Source organism: Brassica napus, chromosome C9, assembly GCF_020379485.1.
Source record: "Brassica napus cultivar Da-Ae chromosome C9, Da-Ae, whole genome shotgun sequence".
Classification (NCBI taxonomy): Eukaryota; Viridiplantae; Streptophyta; class Magnoliopsida; order Brassicales; family Brassicaceae; genus Brassica; species Brassica napus.
This window is the reverse complement of record NC_063452.1, coordinates 61,807,254-61,821,941: the sequence shown is the minus strand read 5'-3', so window position 1 is coordinate 61,821,941 and position 14,688 is coordinate 61,807,254. Positions and strand designations below refer to the sequence as shown.

The 14,688-nt window shown below is 38.3% G+C and overlaps 1 pseudogene; it reads left to right on the top strand.

Annotated features, from left to right (window-relative positions):
* The first annotated feature begins 2,166 nt into the window (after positions 1 to 2,166).
* On the top strand, positions 2,167 to 8,395 carry LOC106448301 (annotated as a pseudogene).
* Positions 8,396 to 14,688: the final 6,293 nt, after the last annotated feature.

Sequence of the window (14,688 nt, the reverse complement as noted above, 5' to 3'; positions counted from 1 at the left end):
TTAGATAAAGAGCGAGACTCGGCTCGGAGTCCTCTCCTACTACACGACACGACCAGACCATTCTCTTTCTCTCTCTATAGGTGTTTTGTGTAGTCCTACGTGGAAATGTAAGAAAATAAAAAGATTTATGAAGTTTCAATCACGTTTTTCTTGATCAAAAACAAAAATAAAATAAAAATAGTTCTCTCACCAAAAACAAAATTAAACAAAGATGTTCCATTCTGTGATCTCCATCTGTCTAAACACGTTATTGACTTAAACAACATAAGTCACTAAAATATATATTCAGAAATTGGCAATGTCATAATATAAATTATAATCATTCGCAATATGAACAAGCAATTATATAAACATTTCCGGTACGAACAAGCAACTATATCAACATTTTCACATTTCTATAAAGAATCGGTAATAGTGACTGATACTACGTGAGGTTTTCACTTTTCATTTTTCATGGTGTATAAAAAGGATGGTTTTCAATATGCATTATGTTCGTTTTTGAAGACAACATGTGATTAAAATGATTTGTGATTCCGCGTTTTGGGTTAATGGAAATTTTCAATAAACATGGTTGGATTATTGACAGCCGGAATCGATCGAATGTTTTCTTTGTTTATTAATTTATTTGATTTGGTAAACGATATTTGTTTGTTAATTTATGATAAAAGAAACGGTCGAATTCCGAACGAACGAAGTAGTCATGAAGCAAAGTCAACTTTTGTCTCATCATTTTGCTGAGGGTTCGTTGTTATAAATCGAAGAAGGTGGTTCTTGTGGTTTAGTAAACATTAGTCAGAGCCTAAATCAAATAAAATCTTTACTTCTTGTTGCTTTCTTGTGAAGTAAGTCATCTTTTTGTATTTTCTGATCAAATGTCGCTCTTCCGAAAGTATTTCTACAGAAAAGCTCCGGATCGGATCGTCGAGATATCCGAGCGTGTATATGGTATTACGACTCTCTGTTTGTAATCGTATTATAACTCTCTATTTCAGTATAAAATGATTTTTTCATTTCTTTGCAGCTTTTGACTGTTGTTTCTCCAACAATGTTATGGGAGAGGATGAGTACAAACAGTATCTGGATGGCATCGTAGCACAGCTGCATTATCTTTACCCGGATGCCTCATTCAAAGTGTGTAACTTCAGAACAGAAGACCAACAGAGTCAATTATCAACACTATTGTCTCAATATGGCATGTCGGTAATGGACTATCCTAATCAACACGAGAGTGTTCCGCTTTTACCTCTCCAAGTGATCAGCCAACTCCTAATATCAAGCGAGAGCTGGTTAGGTCAACAGAATGTTCTCTTGATGCATTGCGAAAGAGGCTGTTTGCCTCTTCTTGATTTTATGTTATCAGCAGTATTATTGTACAACAAAAGGTATCATGGCGATCAGAAGACTCTGGAGTTGGCATATAACCAGGCTCCTAAGGAGCTTCTTTGTCTTTCGTCTGCTCTAAACACACAACCTTCTCAACTAAGATATCTTGGGTACATATCCACAAGAGATTTAGGCTCTGATTGGCCTCCTCCAGAGGCACCTCTTCTTTTGGATTGCTTGATTCTCAGAGGTCTCCCACATTTTCAAGGGGTAAAAGATTGGAGACCAAGTTTAAGGATTTTAGGTCAGGACCATAAAGCCCCAGCAAACAGGAGCTCCATACTTCTCTTTTCCACACCAAAGACAAATACCTTCTACCAACAAGTACTTCTTAAACCATTCTGTCTTTGTGACATATGGATCAATAATGATCATTACACTGATTTATGCTAATATTCCTCCATGTGAACTTGAAACATTGGTTTAGTAGAAACATCTATACATCAAAAAAAAAAAAAAATTTAGCAGTTCATGCCAATCAATATATTAGTTAAAACGCTTCTCTACTAAAACAAAAATGTATGTTCTATTTTGTGATTAATCTGCAGGAAGAGTGTATCCAGGTGAAGTTAGATATCCAGTGCCATGTTCAAGGGGATATTGTTCTGGAATTAATAAACTTGCATGATGATTTGGTGCGTGAGGAGATGGTCTTTAGAATCATGTTCAACACAGCATTTGTACGTGGTAATGTTCTAAAGGTCCAAAGCGATGAGATGGATATACTTTGGGAGGCCAAGGACCAGTTCCCAGGGGAATTTAAGGCAGAGGTAAGGCCATTGTGAAATTTTCTCTGATCATCCAGTTTATAAGGTCTAACTTTTTTAAGAACATGTAATGCTCTACACTCAAATACAAATTTATGCCTCATTTTTCATATAAATTTTTTATAGTAGTACCCTACAAACAACTAAATTTGTTGTATAAAATCGGGATGTCCTAAGCGGTCAGTTCCTTTGGCTATGCCCGGACCCGAGTTTGAATGCATACTCGTATATATGTATCAGGTACTCTTCTCTGACCCCTTGGTGCCTGTTACTGAAACAGCTCCCCCGATGCGTAGAGGAGCCCCACCACCTCCATTTGGGTCTGGTGGACCTCCTCCTCCACCACCACCATTTCCATTTAGGTCTCGTGAACCTCCACCACCACCACCTCCTCTGATGCGTAGAGGAGCCCCACCACCACCTCCATTTAGGTCTGGTGGACCTCCGCCTCCACCACCACCACCTCCATTTAGGTCTCGTGGACCTCCGCCTTTTCATTGGGTTATACCAAGGAGGGTCATTTTTGTAAGCTCATGGGAGGAGATACCACAGAGACATGAGGAAGGACAAACGTATTTGGACTAACTCCATCTTTGCATAACTATATTAATACACAACAACAAAATTATAAGTTATTGGAATTGGTTTGCAAATTGCAACTAATTAATGACATTTTTCTGTTAGTGCACCAGAGTTTGATGTATCAGAAATAGAGACTCTTCTCTCTGCTAGAGTGCAAAAACCGGCTGATAATGCCCCGCCGCCGCCACCACCACCTCCCCCAATGCACAGAGGAATAGGATGTGGTCTTCCACGTCCAGGTTTGAGGTCTTCAACTCAAAAGAAGTCTTCTCTTAAGCCTTTTCATTGGGTTAAGATAACAAGGGCCGCGCGGGGAAGCTTATGGGACGAGTTTCAGAGACATGGGGAAGGACAAACGTATTATACTAACTCCATCTTTGTATTGTATACCTTTATGTTTATATTACACACACAAAAAAAACTATTGAGAGTTATTGGGATTGGTTTGCAACTAATTAATGATCTTATTTCTGATAGTGCACCAGAATTTGATATATCAGAATTAGAGACCCTTTTCTCTGCTAAAGTGCAAAAACCGACTGATAAATCTGGAAACCAACCGGTTTGGGCAATACCTGAAACAATTCAACTGGTAATGTTGAATACTGTAAACACTTGGTTATTGCCTGATATTATAACGTTTGATCCACTTTCTACTGGTTTTCCAGATTAACCTTAAGAAAGCCCGTAACGTGGAAATTATTCTTTGGAGATTAAAGATTCCGCTGCGTGATATTATCGTAAGTTCCAAAACCTACTTTACTTGAGTAACAAGTCATTTACTTCTTTTATACTTAATGATAATTGTTCACACTTTTTTTTTGCAATATCCAGGCTGCAGTTCTGGCTATGGATGAATCTATAGTAGATATTGATCAAATAGTTAATCTTACGAAGTTTTGCCCAACCAAGGACGAAATGGAACTTCTTATGGTAGCCTCTTTTTCTTAAGTGGCATTGTTTACTTGTCTTTTTATCAATGTCTTTGAGATATATGTTACTTGTCATGGTTGTCTTGTCACTGTTCACTTGTTATTGACACAAGTTCTTGTTTGTAATTGACTGGTTTTGTTTCAGAACTACAGTGGTGACAAGGCTACCTTGGGAAATTGTGAGCAGGTCTGTTTAAATCATGCTATATATATAACCAAACTCACACTGTTTTTGGTTCTTACAAAGAAATAATTTTAACATTTAAGTTAGCTAATCCTTTTCTTGTTACCGCAGTACTTCCTAGAGCTCATGAAGGTGCCAAGAGTAGAATCCAAGCTGAGAGTATTTTCCCTCAAGGTTCATTTTGGCACTCAGGTCCGGTGCTATTACTTATTCTGTTACTTTCTATCCAAGTAACTGTAGATTTTGGTCTTATTGTTAATGATGATTGCTATGCAGATATCAGAACTCAAACAACGTTTAGATTTGTTAAACTCTGCGTGTGATGAGGTATACAATAAGTCACTTCTAGTTTTTGGTGCAGTCCATATCTTTCTTAGACATATTCTCCTCATGCTTCTTCATCAGGTCCGTTCTTCACAAAAGCTAAAAGAAATTATGAAAAGGATTGATTACCTAGGGAACACAAACCAAGGACCTGCGAGGGGTAAGACCATTTCTCTGCGTTCTCCAGGCGTTGCTGTGGGATTCAAGTTAAAAAATCTATTAAAAGTAGGCCACACACGTGGTGCTAGCAGCATGCAACATCTCTGCAAGGTAAATTACAATAGAAAATAAGGATCTTGAAAGAAATGATCTGGCTCAGGAGCAATACATAATCACTGAAACTATCTCTCTTTTGTACAGGACCTTGCTTCCAAGGAATCAGATCTAATGGACTTCCATAAGGATCTTGAAAGTCTTGAATCAGCTTCAAAGGTTTTGCGTTTGTGCTTTATCAGCTTTCTACTCCTTAGCTGTAAATTAGCTCATCATTAATTTGGATGTCCTGTGTATTCAGATACAACTGAAGTCGCTGGATGAGGATATGCAAGCTATAATCAAAGGATTAAACATACTGAACCAGGAGCTCACTGCATCCGAAAGTGATGGTCCTGCTTCAGAAGTATTCCAGAAAGTTAGTTCCATGATTTTGTAAAATCAAATACCAGATGAAAACTGAACTCTTCAGCTAGGTTTTGTTAACTTCTTCCGGAAGCTATAACTTAGTTTTCTGTTTTTTTCTTTTTATTTTATTTTTAATAACAGTTACTGAAGGAATTCGTTTCAATTGCTGAGACTGAAGTGGCATCTGTATCAAGTCTTTACTCCGTTGTGGTACGACTAGTTTCCAAGGTCCGTGCCTATTGACAATGTGTTTGATCCTGAGATGGTATGTTTTTGTCTTCTTAATGATGGACAGGGAGAGAATGTTGATGCACTTGTGTACTACGTTGGCGAGAATCCCATACATTGTCCATTTGAACAAGGTTTGGAACAACAAGTTTCATCGTCTTTTCTGAAATACATTGTGGTTCATTTTTATTATGTGTCTAATAACAATGTTGAGTGTTCGATTACTGCAGTTACTGCAGACCTCCTGAATTTTGTAAGATTGTTTAAGAAAGCACACGAAGAGAATGTCAAGCAAGCAGAGTTGGAGAAGAAGGAAGCTGCTGAGGATAAGAAACTGAAGAAGGGAAAAGGACTCAGTCTCACAAGAAAAGTGGTTGACTATAGCTAACTCAGAAACTTAAATATGTAGTTATAAACAAAGAGGATCTATCTAATTAAGCTAATCTTCATCTTTATATAGCTGCTTACTTATTTCACTTGGTTGATGTATGTTATTTTTTATACCAACTGCTAGATTGACCCTGACAGAGCCGATAATTTGGAAATTATGCTTTGGAGAGTAAAGATGCCACTGCCTGATATGATGGTAATTAGCTCCAAAACATACTTTACTTGAGTACCAAGTCATTACTGCCTAATCTCTTATACATTGGTTCACATTTTTTATTGCATCATCCAGGCTGCAGTTCAGGCAATGGATGATACTGTATTAGATATTGATCAGATAGAGAAACTTATAAGTTTTTGTCCAACCAAGGAAGAGATGGAACTTCTTAATGTTAAGTCTTTTTCTTTTTATCTACTTGTCTCTTTATTTTGGATGTCTTTTAAAAAAAAATATCATTCGTCTTGGTTACCATTATTAACTTGTAATTGAAGGATTTACTGCAGAACTACACTGGTGACAAGGAAAGATTGGGAAAGTGTGAGCAGGTCTGTTTAGATCATGAGATTACCATCCTTTATTTCTTACTATTAAATAGTTATTATAACAATTTGCTTTAGCTAATACGTTTTGGTCTCTCATCCATTATGTTACCGCAGTACTTCCTAGAGCTAATGAAGGTTCCGCGAGTTGAATTGAAGCTGAGAGTATTTTCTTTCAAGATTCAATTCCACACTCAGGTCTGGTGGTTTTACTGTTATTTTCTGTCTATCAGATTCTTTGAAGGAAAAAGTTTTGGTTTCATCACTGTAGTCCAAGTAACTGTAGATTCTTAATCCTATTTGTTAATGATGATTTTTCTGTACAGGTAACAGAATTAAGGAAAAGTTTAAGAGAAAAAGACAAAAATAGCACTAAATCAAGTTTATGTTCCCAAACTAGCACTCAAGGTCAAAAGTCACAAAAATAGCACTTAATGTTTTCTCAAAAGTCACAAACTTAGGGTTTAGAGTTAAAGGGTGGGGTTTAGTATTTAGGGTTTAGGGTTTAGGGTTTAGTGTTTAGGGTTTAGGGTTTAGATTTTAGGGTTTAGGGTTTAGGGTTTAGGGTTTAGGGTTTAGAGTTTAGGGTTTAGGGTTTAGAGTTGAGAAATGAGGTTTTGGGGATAAGATTTCAAATTTTGAAAAATAAAAAAATTAAAATTTTCAAAGGATAAACTTAGAAATGTGCTATTTTGGTCATTTTAGTTTTTGAGTGCTATTTTTGTGATATAAACTTAGAAAGTTGCTATTTTGGAGATTTGCCCAAAGTTTAAATGCGGTAAAGTCTGCATGTGAGGAGGTAAGAAATTTGGAATAGTTTTAACTCTAGTCTTTGTGCAGTCCATATGCATCTCAACTCACACCTTTTCTTCTCGTTGCTTGTTAATCAGATTCGTTCTTCGCAAAAGCTGAAAGGAATTATGAAAAGGATTCTTTACCTGGGGAACACACTGAACCAAGGAACTGTGAGGGGTAAGCATTATGATATTAATAACATCTTTTTGCTCAAAACATTTCTTAACTCTGTTCAATGTGAGCTTGGTTTCAAGAGTGGGGCTGATAAGACCCTTGATTTGCTTCCGCAGGCGCTGCAGTGGGATTCAAGTTGGAATGTTTATTAGCATTAAGCGATACACGTGCTGCTAACAGCAAGATGACTCTCATGCATTATCTTTGCAAGGTAAAGTACAATCTCAAAAAAAAGCATCCTCTAGAAAATGGTCTGGCTCAGGAGGGAGGGATGCATAATCTTGAAACTCTCCTCTTTCTTTCTCCAGGTCTTTGCTTCTAAGGCGTCACATCTACTGGACTTCCATAAGGATCTTGAAAATCTTGAATCAGCTTCAAAGGTTTGTGTTTGTGCTTTATCAGTTTTCTACTCCTTAGTTGTAACTGGCTCATCATTTGAATGGCTCTCATATTCAGATACAATTGAAGTCGCTGGCTGAGGACATGCAAGCCATTAGCAAAGGGTTGGAAATGCTGGACCAGGAGCTCACTGCATCCGAACGTGATGGTCTTGTTTCTGAAGTTTCCTATAAAGTATGTTGGTTATTCTAAAACTATATTTCTTCTGCATATGTTAATATAATCAATGATTCATGATGACTTTGAGATTAGTTTCATTGAACAAAAAAAAAAGAAAAAAAGAGAGATTAGTTCCATGAAGCTTCATAATTTTGAAACCATTTGGAAAATGATTATTCTTCAGCTAAGGTTTTGTTTTTCTGACTTGACTTCTTCCGGATGCTAAACTCTAATTAAGTCTGTTGTTTTAATAAAAGAGGTTGAAGGACTTCATGCGTATTGCTGAGACTGAAGTGGAAGCTATCAGCCGTCTTTACACTGAAACGGTAAATTGTCAACCTCGACTAGACTTCAAAACGCTCCTTTACCTTTGATCCTGAGATGGTATGTTTTTGTCTTTCTTAATGATGGACAGGGAAGGAATGCTGATGCGCTTGCGCACTATTTTGGCGAGGATCCCAGCCGCTATCCATTTGAACAAGGTTTGGCCACGGAAACAATAATCCTCGTGTGTAAATACCTTAGAAAGTAGAAGTAGTTCACTGTTATTATAGCTAATGACAACAAGTGGTGCTTTATTGCTGCAGTTACTGGGACTCTTGCGAAGTTTGTAAGCTTGTGGAAGAAAACACACGAAGAGAATGTCGAGCAAGCAGAGCTGGAGAAGATGGGAGCCGCTAAGGAAGCGAGGATGAAGAAAGCGAAAGAACAATTCGGTTCACACTAAAAAAACCAGCTAACTGACCCATGAAATTTTTCATATATAAGTAATTTGGTGTGAGAACTCGGATATTTTGTGTCAATCTAAACAGAGTGGTGTAAATCTTTTTATAAGAAAAATTTAATTTTAACAGTTCAAAGAATATTATTATCTGGACATTTTTGGGCTAACATATTAATTTGATATTTTATTTTACTTATATGCTCAATTTTGTGTGTTTAAATTAATTGAAATACGTTTGTCACTTCCTACGTGAAAATGTAATAAATAAAAGGATTTTTGAAAATAATTGCAACCACATTTTTATCTATCATAATAAAATAAATATAATCAAATATTAAATGGAGAAAAAATGTTACAACAGGTCTTCAGCATGGTGCAAGGACGTATCATCGAACATGAATTTCATAGGGCGGTTCGGAGCGATGCAGTCAGACGTGCATTCTCATATGATGGTAGAATTGTCGGCTGTAAAATCGTCTATGTAATATTTCTTATCGTTGTAATAGCATAATTAATCCGACGTTAAAAAAAAAAAAATATATATATATATATATATATATATAGTTCTCACCAAAAACAAAATTAAGGGGTAGATACACTGAATCTACAGCCAAAGAATAGAAAAAGATATATGTTAGTTTTGGAAATCAATTTCTTACAACTTTTATTTCTTATTTTCAATGTTCATAAAAATAAATTTACAAAAAATAACTACAGTCGCAATTAAAAAACTTACAACCTAATTTCAAAAGCAAAAATAAACATAATAATAATAATTATTAGTAGAGAACTAACCAGATCGTAAACAAACATGTTCAGTCTGTAAAAATATATATATATGGCTAAACACGTTATTGACTTAAAAATAAGCCACTGAAAATATTTATGTAGAAATTCGTAAAGTTATTATATAATAATTTTGGAATATGAACAATCAATTATATAAACATTTTGTCATATAAACAAGCAATTATGGCCATCTTCGCTTACGTGTTGCTGTGATCTTCAATTTGTGATTTGGTCGCATTTGACACGTAACCAAATGTCGTCTATTTAAACATTTGGAAATATATATGAATAAGAAATTATATGATCATCTAGGATATGAACAAGCGACTATACATCAGTTGCTGATAGAAAAAAACAAGCCCAACTATATAAAGATTAAATTCATATATTGAATCGGTAGTAGTGATACTATGTAAGGTTTTCATTTTTTTCATAGTGTAAGAAGAGATTTAGTAAGTGAATCTCGTCCTTAATTTGTCAAGAGATAAAATATCAAAGATAATATGCATGCATTACTAACGTTGTGATCTTATGATAAAGAGGAAGCAAGATGCATATCTTGCCTCAATATTTTATGAACTGTACAACAATTATTAAGCTGAATCACAAATATAATATGTTTGCTTTAGAAAAAAACATGTGATTAAGTGATTTAAGATTCCGCGTTTTGGGTGATTGAAGCATCAACCTTTCAAGAAACATGGTGGGATTCTTGACAGCTACAATCGCCTTTTTTTCCTTTGTTTATTATTTTTTTGGTAAACGATAGTATTTGTTTGTTAAATATGATAACGCTGAAACTCTGAACGAAGGCACTCTTTGGCGCAAAGTCAACTTTGTTTCTCTGTCTTCATCATTTAGCTGAGGGTTCGTTTGTAATAAATCGATGAAGTAGGTGGTTGTTGTGGTTTAGTAATAAGTAGTAAGAGCCTAAAGCAAATACAATCTGCTTCTTCTTGTTGTTTTGTATACTAAATCATCTTTTTATTCCTGATCAAATGTCGCTCTTCCGAAAACATTTCTACAGAAAAGCTCAGGATCGACTCGTCGAGATATCTGAGCACGTCTATGGTATCACGACTCTGTTTGTAATCGTATGACTCCCTATTTGAATATAAATGAAAAAAAAAATATTTCATTACTTTGCAGCTTTTGACTGTTGTTTCTCATGCGATGTTATGGGAGATGATGAGTACAAACTGTACTTGGATGGCATCGTAGCGCAGCTACATGATCATTACCCAGATGCTTCTTTCATGGTGTGTAACTTCAGAGCTGGGTACCAACGAAGTCGAATATCAACACTACTGTCTCAATACCGCATGTGGGTAATGGACTATCCTAATCAACAAGGAAGTGTTCCGCTTCTACCTCTCCAAGTGATTAGTCAATTTCTAATATCAAGTGAAAGCTGGTTAGGTCAACAAAATGTTATGTTGATGCATTGCGAGAGAGGTAGTTTGCCTCTTCTTGATTTTATGTTATCAGCACTATTATTGTACATAGACCGGTATCATGGCGATCAGAAGACTCTGGAATTGGCATATAACCAGGGTTCTATGGAACTTCTTCGTCATGCCTCTTCTCTAAACCCTAGGCCTTCTCAACTAAGATATCTTCAGTACATCTCCACTAGCTCTGAATGGCCTTCTTCCGAGGCGCCTCTTCTTTTGGATTGCTTGATTCTCAAAGGTCTCTCACATTTTGAATGGAGAAGAGATTGGAGACCAAGTTTAAGGGTTTTTGGTCAGGACCCCAAAGCCAGAGCCTGCACCTGCAGGAGTTCCATTCTTCTCTTTTCCACACCAAAGACAGATCATATGTACCAACAAGTACTTTTCAAACCATTATATTTGTGTGACATATGGATTAATTTATATGTTTATCACACTGATTTAGCTAATGTATCCTCCAATGTGAACCTTAAACGTTGGTTTAGTTTTCCCGTATCTAATATATGTGAGTTAGACACATTCAAAAATCAGAGATTGAAAGTTAAAATGCTTCTCTACTGAAGAAGAAACGTATGTTCCATTTTGTAATCTAATCTGCAGGAAGAGTGTATCTTGGTGATGTTAGATATCCAGTGCCGTGTTCAAGGGGATGTTGTTCTGGAATTTGTAAACTTGAGTGATAATTTGGTATGTGAAGAGATGATCTTTAGGATCATGTTCCACACAGCATTTGTACGTGGTAATGTTTTAAAGGTCCGACGCACGATGATGGATATACTTTGGGATGCCAAGGACGAGTTCCCAAAGGAATTGGAAGCAGAGGTAAGGTCATTGTGAAAGTTTATTTGATCATCCACCTCCCCCTATGCGTGGAGGAAGAGGGCGTTCAGGTTTGGGGTCTTCATCTAAAAGAAGGTCTTCTGTGAGGCCTATTCCTTTGCCATGGGCCTTTAATAAAATCTTACGGGAGGAGTTCCAGAGATATGGAGGACAAACGTATTTAACCATCTCCCTCTTTGCATACCTTTATTTTATCCAAAGTAAAAAAAAAACAAAACAAAAAACAAATTCTGAGTTATTTGGAATTAGTTTGCAACTAATTCTTGTTTTTTTTCTGATAGTGCACCAGATAATGTATCAGAAATAGAGGCTTTTTCAGAGGAGTTGGAGAAGATGGAGGCAGTTAAGGAAACGAGAATGAAAAAGGCGAAAGGAGCGGTCTCACTGACTCACTCTAAACAAAGCAGTTGATAGCTGACCCATAACCTTTGGTGTGGTAAATCAGATTATTTGTGTGTTATTTAAACAGAGTGATGTAAATATTTCATCGTTTGCTGTTGATAATGTCAATTTAAACAAGCGAGGTGAAGTCGATCTCGAACCTTCTCTCCCAGGCACGAAACCAGAGAAAAGTCCTTAACCACCTGCCACTAGTTGACTCGCCCAGTTACCCCGCGTGTATTTCCTTTCTGCACCCGTTTATCCTCTGTTACTCTCTGCAAAATTCAAAAAGTCTCCCCTTTTTAGATATAACCATCGGTCCATAGCCAGCCTCACCGATTAAAAGTTTTTCTGACCGGAGCTTCACCGGGTTCAGCCCCCGACGACGTCGGCGGGTCAGCCAGGGCATCACCCCTGAGCCGGTTTCTTGTTCCTCCGTCACTCTACAGGATATGTCGAGCTTCATGTTGAAAGTGAAAATAGATCTAATGGGAACTTTGGTTAGTATAACCTCTCTCCTTTCCTGCTAGAAGAATCTCGGAACTTTGGTTGCTATAAACTCTCTCCTTCCTTACGACAACTTTAAGGAGCATTTATCAGCATCACATTGATTACAAACGGCTACCTACCGTAGGAGACTTTAAGAGTTTGAGATTGTTGGTTGCTGGAATAACCTCGTACAAACCGATTGGTGATAGTATAAGGGTTTCTAGAACGCTAGTTCTCTACTTTCGAAAGAATGGCGAGAAGATACAGTCAAGCGGAAAAAGGAAAATGGCAGGCTCCCCCTGAGCTCCCAGCGAAGAGACCCCCGGTGCGTATTCCGGCCAGTGCTAACAACGATCTTATAGAGGCCAACCGGCTTACAATTATCGGAAGATTGACGAACCCCCAGGTGCAAAAACCTATTAGGGCTGTTATCGACTTTATGGCTCAAATCTGGAATCTAGAAGGGAGAATAGTGGGACGAGCGCTGGGTCTTGATAAATTCCAATTCAGATTTGAGTCTGAATATGACCTCCTCCAGGTCCTAGATAAAGGACCATATCACTACAAGAGATGGATGTTGCTGCTTCAACGATGGGAGCCTATCGTGGCTGATACCTTTCCATCCAAGATATCCTTTAATGTTAGGATTCATGGCATCCCTCTCCACTTTTGGTCAGAGGGTACTATTCGTACTATTGGGGAACAACTCGGAAAAAGCTCTATCAAAGATGAGAAAGACGCTAGAATCTGGGTAGAAGTGAATGGTCTAGAACCCCTGATCATGAAGATGGACATAGAGCTACCAACTGATGAGATTACTGAGGTAGAACTCGAATATCTTAAGATTGAGAAGCATTGTTTTACATGCTTCTCACTGTTCCACGAAGAGTTGGACTGTCCCCACAGACCATTGAATGCACTTCCTCCAAAGGAAAGATTGCTTGGGATTACGCAGAGTATTGCATTGCAAAGGATCGAGGCGGAGAAGAGACATCATGATGATAGAAGAGGGTACAGAAGACCCGAAGAACTCCGCTCAGTATCTAGACAAAATGAGGACAACTACGGTCAGGCCGAGAGAAACAGAACTAACGGCAGAGATGGGCAAATAAAACGTTATGACTATGGCAGACATCGATCAATCATATCTAGAACTGCTCGGTCAAGTTCAGATTACGTGCGGAGCAAGGCTCCTTCTTTGCAGTATCGTGTAGTTGAAAGGAATAGACCTAGTTCTGTCTCCTCAACCCCTCACCACCAGATACAACGTCTAGACGATGATGACCTCAGGGCGCATCTCCAACCGCAACCCGTGGAAACGCTACCATCAGACCATGGGACAGATATTACTCCGACGAGAACCGTCAAAGACCGGCTTGGCGTTCCCTCAAATTTTAAAGCAGCTTCAAATTCAGGTTCTAAGGAACGGAAGTCAGCTCTAGAACGCATTTCGGACCCAATTCAGACAAAGGAGCTATCTGCACGAAGGGCTTCTAACTTCGAGTCTGGACGACTACAAGAAGTGGAGAGTAGAGGGGAGGAAGAAGCCCCCATGGATCAGGACCAAACCGAAGATCAAATCACAAGAACGGAAAGGATTCCAGCTCCCCTAAGGTTAGGCGCTAATAACTCTGCAAAGAAGAACAGAAGGGATGGGATTCCGATAGCTGCTCAGAGTAAAGTTGCCTGCAAACGAAGAATCACCAACCCTCTAAAGAAACGCGTCGCAAGAAGCCCACTTCTGGGACTTAACCAAAGAAGAGTAACACCGGTGCGGGCCTCTACATCTGCGAGGAGGAAGTTGATAGTTGAGAAAGACAAAGAGATACCTTGTGATAAGGGAGGCATTAGTAAGCAACACAAGGAAAGTAGCCGTCCTACTACGGTGTTTATACCGGGAAGTACTAGGGGTGGGGTGGATTTTCGGCCCCATCAAGCATCTCTTCCTTAGCCATTCTTAGCTGGAATTGTCAAGGACTTGGGAGCGTCCAGACAATCCGGCGAATAAAGGAGATCCATAAACATATGGCTCCTAATGTAATGTTTCTTATGGAAACTAAGAATGATGATGAATTTATTAAGAAGAAGCTACAACCCCTACACCTTTCACATTATTTCTCTATACCACCAGCGGGCTTAAGTGGTGGCCTGTCTCTTTTGTGGAATGATGATACTGATATTACAATTCTCGAATCGTCTCCCAACCTTATTGATACGAGAATTGTATATCAAGGAACTTCCTCCTTCGTCTCCTTTGTGTACGGCACCCCGGCAGCGGAAAACAGAGCGTCCTTCTGGAACAAGTTAAGCACAGTGGGACAAGACAGAGATGAACCATGGCTGATCACCGGGGATTTTAATGACATCCTCAACAATACGGAAAAGATTGGAGGACCGGCCCGACCTGAGGGTTCGTTCACGGCTTTCCGTTCATTTGTGACGCAAAATGGCCTTTGGGACCTCAAACACTCCGGGGAACAACTGTCATGGAGAGGGAATTGGTACACGCATTTTATTCGATCTCGACTGGATAGGT